Raw genomic sequence first — 6,000 nt, forward strand, 5'->3', positions numbered from 1 at the left:
ATTTTTTGGGTTTTGTCCTTAATTTGATTTCTAAGTGGTCAGTTTAGGTTGAAGATGAAAATCTTGTAAGGTAATTAATGTTTAGTTCAAAGCAGTATTTAGACTAGTTATATAGTTTTGAACCCATAAAGAAGTGTCCATATAAATACAGAGTGTGGTAAATATGCTTGATATCTATAATTTTAGATTATTTGAGAATAAAGGCCAAATAATTACAATAGATTACTGCAAAAGTTATTCTCATTTTGAGTTATATGGGTTATGTATGATACATATAAGAATATCAGTGGATTCCATATCCAAACTCAAATTAATTAAAACTACTATTCATACTTGACTCATTAATTACTAGGTAGGTATGTAATTAAATATTCAAAACCAACTTGATTGAGTTTAATGTATGTATTTAGATACTTGTTACCAAAACATGGATAATTAATTATAACATTCACTATATAATAAGTAAGAAATACATTGATGAAATACAAAGAGAAGTATGTATTAGCCATATTGGAGCCTAGCCCATTCTATAATGGAGAAATCCAAGTTCCATAAAACGACTATGCTAGTTGTCTATTGTGATCCCCCCGCACAATCTTTAATAACTATCTAAATTATTTTTAATAATATGAAAAATCAACCAAATAAAAATAAAATTGAGATTCTATTTCATAGTTTCACACCCACTACACTAATTAAAAAAACTAGAAAATTAAAAGAAAAAATAAAAAGGATGGATTCTCTTCAATTTAGGATCTTATTGTAAAATTATAATTCCTAAACTTTTTGATATTGTAACTCTTCTTAGGAACTGAAACTTAATAATATCAAAACTTAAAGAGAAACAAACAACATTTTAACATTATACTGCAACTAAACTTTAAACAAGCCAAGACTCATTCTTTAAAAATACTCATCATAATTAAATTAAAAATAAATTTAAAAAAAAAAGAGATAAACATAAACATTTAGAGATTTAGAGATTTGAAAAGAATGCATGGAGGAGAAGCCATGATGAATACAAATTTAAAATTAAGAGTGAAAATATGATTTATGCATGATTAGATGCTGAATATATCAACAATGATAACTCAAACTAAATTGCTAATGATCTCGGTTTTGGTTCATTTTTCATTATTCATCTGCAATTTATTGTTATTATATACACTTCAATCTAAATCAAACTTGAAATACCTATAAAACATCATACTTATTCATGTAAATTTAGATTGGTATCCATTAATGATGAAATTGCCATCTTTAAATAGATGACGAGAGTTGGAACAATTATTAGAATAACATGGGTCTAATGGATATGGTTATATTTAATACATACATGTTTTGTTTCCTTGGTTAGTGGTGAATAAACCAGGTTTTATTAAAGAGTTATGAGTTTAGGTGCACCATAACACTTTTAAGGGATACATAGATTACGCAATATCTCATCTTGTTTGGAGATTAATATTGTCTTGGATGAATCAGACCACCAATAATCCTCCAAACTTAAAATATTAATGTATGCCTTAACATGTGTTGGGCTACCTAGGCACCTTAAGCTTAAATTAGGGCAAGTGGTCATATAGGCCTAGTTTAAGTTGTTTGCATCCAAGCATGCTTAGGAAACCACATCGATATTAGGCTTGCATCCAAAACAGATTCAAACATTTAAAAGTATTTATAAGGCTGGTCTAAGATGCATAAAAACCTAGGCCTATCAATTGCCTATAATTAGTTTTTATTATGTGGATTGCACAAAGATTAATATTTTTTCATGCATTTGAATAATCTATTATAACACACCTTGTAACTAGGGTGGTACACATGTCCCTCAAATGCATTCTCTAGTCCCATAATATGTTTTGTCATTTTCATTTTCTATAAGTATTGTTATGATGGTTGGTCTAAAGAATCATCATTAGCTAACTAGAGCCTGTTTATTTTTGTGGTGGCAAAGTATTTATAAAAAAATTAATTTTTTTTACTTTAAATTAATTTTTTATGTTTTTAATCATAAGACGTGTTGATGTTAAAAATAAATTTAAAAAATAAAAAAATATTATTTTGGTATATTTTCAAGCAATGTTTTTTTTAAAAAAACAACCGTTATTACAGTACCAAGTCACCAAACCAGCTCCAAAGCATTATTTGCAAATGCGGTGCAAATCACGTTCCATAAAAATTCAAATTTTTTCATATATTTTGGATCTTTTTGATGCACTAATCTCAAAAATAATTTTTAAAAAATAAAAAAAATTATTTTAATGTATTTCAGCATGAAAAGCACTTTAAAAAGCAACCGCAACCATATTTCTATATAGACTCTACTACATCTAAGGAAAACTAATAGCATGTGCCACTTTAAATTCTAATTGTCTACTATTATGGATACTACGTCATCCATTAGATTGGAGATTTATTAAAATCATGTTTTTAGGGTGGTTTTAGGAGTGTTTAAGAGAATGGTAAAAGTTGTTTTTTGAAGTACTTTTCATTTGAAAATTCATCAAAATAATATTCCCTTCCCCCTCGTATATTTTCTATGGATGGCCCTTGGTGATATTAGTTATTCATTGATTTATTTTTATTTCTTTCATAATTTCATCCTGCATATATCAATTTACCATCCTTAACTCAAATAACATAAGAGTATTTTTGTATAACAATATAAGTTTGTCTAAATCTCCTAATTTTAATAACTATTATTTTCCAACACATACATCACAACATGCCAGATATCTATTCCATCAAGCATTTTATTTCATTTATAAATTCTAAGAATTCCATGTTAAACCATAAGCATTTCTATATCATATAATCACATAAAATTTCACATTTACAACTTCCCCTAGAAATATTTCCTACACACAATTACTCACACCAAAAAATCTAATAAACATATAATATCATGGAATAAAAACAAATTTTTATTTCCCTAATTTCCCCCGTGGCCAACCACAAGAGCACAATTATTTATGATTTTTGTCTAAGTTTTTCCTTTTACTCTCATCATTAATATGCTGATCAACTAACAATTCAACAAAACAACATTTTAACTAAAAAACACATAAACCCTATAATTGAAAATTTGAAAATCTCTCCCTTCTCACATCAAAACTGCTACCCTTTTTTTTAGACGGGGGGTTTACATTCAATATCCAAAGGGTTGATTCTTTGATTGAAAAATGAAAAAAAAAATGACATTCAAAACCAGGCTTCAACGCATGCCTTCATGCTCCAAGATACAAAGGTTGACCCGAATTTAATTGTGCTGGTCCGGTAGCTTTTAGAGGGACCGAACCATCATTGGATGGGCCACAGATGTGTATATCTCGTGGTACATGCTTAAAGGCATCGGTCAGGTCCACCGTGGCTTTATGAGAGCCCTGGGCCTGTAAAACATTAAGTGGGCTAAGGAGATTTTTGAAACAAGATCATGACCACTTGTCTGCGTTCTATGAAATTAGACAAAAGCTGAGGGACACTGTACAACAATGAGAGAACAAAATTTATAGTGACAGGGCACAATTTGGGTGGGGCATTGGCCATTTTGTTTATGGTTGTGTTGATTATACACGAGGAGGCTAGGTTGGTGGAGAGATTGGAAGGGGTCTCCATGTTGGGGCAACCTAGGGTTGTGGACGATCAATTTGGGGAATATATGATAGATGAGCTGAAAAAGGTATAAAGTGAGATTCGTCTTTTGCAATGACACGGTTCCTAGATTGCCTTTCGATGACAAAGTTTTCTTTTACAAGTGTTTTTGGGAACGCAGGTACTACACTAGCTGGTATAAAGAAGAATGGGCAACCTAGGGTTGTGGACGATCAAGGTACTACACTAGCTGGTATAAAGAAGAAGATCAGTGTTCCATCTCTCTCCCCCTTCACAACAAAATTACTTAAACAAAACTTATCTGAGTACAATTAGGTATGCTTTCGATGAGCCACTAATGAATTGTGAATGGTAATTGGGACACAGATTATGCCAGAAGAGCCGAACAAGAACTACTTCTCTTTGTTTTTCGCCATACCCAAATTCTTGAATGCTGTTTGGGAGCTGATTTGAAGTTTTATGATCCCCCGCATAAGGGGTCCGGATTATAGAGAAGGCTGGTTTACACACTGCTAAGGGTGGTAGGGTTGATAATTCCAGGATTATCAGCACAGTGTCCTCAAGATTATACCACTTCTACTCGGATGGGGTACTCATCATAGCCCTTCCATCTTCAGGACTCCAGAAAAGCAATTACTATAAAGAAGTTAGAAGCAACTACCGAGGTTTTACACCAATATGACAAAATAAGTTTTAATAACCCTAGCTGGCATTTCATCCGCCTAAGTTTGCGAAGTGTAGTTTCAAGGTTTGGAAAATTATTCTCCATGAACCTCAATGGAGAATTGCAATGTCAGAGGAACTTACAGCACTTGCGAAACATGACACATGGTACTTGGTGCCATAACCAGCTAATTGTAAACCAATAGGCTGTAAATGGATGTTTCGAGTGAAGAGGAAACCAGATGAGACAGGAGACCGTTTCAAAGCAAGGCTTGTGGCCATGGGATATGATCAGCGGCCTAGGTTGGACTACAAAGAAACTTTTAGTCCTGTTGCAAAGCCTGCCACCATTAGGACAGTTCTGACAGATGCTGTTATGTAGGGCTGGTCCTTGAATCAAACAATGCATTCTTACATGGCAAGCTAACTAAAATCGTTTTTATGCCTCAACCATCAGGCTTTAAGGATAACCCAAATTCTCAGCATGTCTACAAGTTAAAGAAGGCAATATATAGCCTAAAATAGGCCCATCATACCTGGTATTCTGCCTTAAAGAAAGACATTCTGAAACTTGGGTTCAAAAATTCCAGGACAGACTCCTTGTTTATCTACAACAACGATATTCTGTGCTGCCTTCAAGTGTATGTCGATGGTCTGGTGCTCACGGGAAGTGATCAGTCTTTTGCACGTGATGTCATTAATCATCAAGGTACTCAATTCTCCTTGAAAGACATTGGCGACCTTCATTACTTCATGGGCATAGAGGTGATTCCCACAAAGTCTGGTCTCTTTCTCTCCTAACGTAAATACATCTAGGAGCTGCACTCAAAAACGAATATGTTAGTTGCTAAGGAAATCTCTACATCACTGTCTACAAGCATGACTTTGAAGCTCAATGATGGCACGGAACTCGTTTGACAGCACGCAGTTTCGAAGAGTAATTGGGGTCTTCGATATTTGTCTCTTACAAGACCGGACATATCTTTTTCAGTTAACAAATTGTCCCAATTCATGCACAACCCCACGACAAATCACTGGTCTGCTGCTACGAGGTTACTTTGTTATCTGAAACACATGATTTTCCATGGGATTCAGATTCAGAAACGATTAATCTTTACACTTGCGACATACTCCGATGGATGATCGTACTTCGACGTCTTATATTTGTTTTCTTAGATCCAATCCCATTTCTTGGAGTTCCAAAAACAAAGAGTTGTCGCTCGTTCGTCAACAGAGGCTATATATCGCTCCCTTGCAAGTGCAGCCTCTGAAACAGTATGGCTGATATCGCTATTTAATAAACAAAGACTTTTTATCAATGCTTCACCGGCACTATTGTGTGATAATTTGGGCGCCACAAATCTTAGCTTTAATCCCATTCAGCACTCAAGAATGAAACACGTTCAGATTGATCTCCATTTCATCCGTGATCTGGTTAGCAAGAAGATCCTGTTCAGCACTCAAGAATGAAACACATTCAGATTGTTGGGAAAACTCGGAACAACCGGACACCAATTTACCCGGATCAATTCAGCGAAATACAATTACAATTCACAAGTCCCAATTCTTTCCCTCTTTGTGCAGTAAAACAAAATCAAACAATGATGAAAAATAATGCAAATAATCACAAAATCAACACCAAGATTTTTAACGTGGAAAACCCGATGCGGGAAAAACCACGGGACCGTAGTCCACCTAAAAACTTCCACTATCAACAAATAATGG

The sequence above is a fragment of the Populus euphratica genome, unplaced genomic scaffold (assembly GCF_000495115.2).
Source record: "Populus euphratica unplaced genomic scaffold, PopEup_1.0 scaffold6.1, whole genome shotgun sequence".
NCBI classification, from domain to species: Eukaryota; Viridiplantae; Streptophyta; class Magnoliopsida; order Malpighiales; family Salicaceae; genus Populus; species Populus euphratica.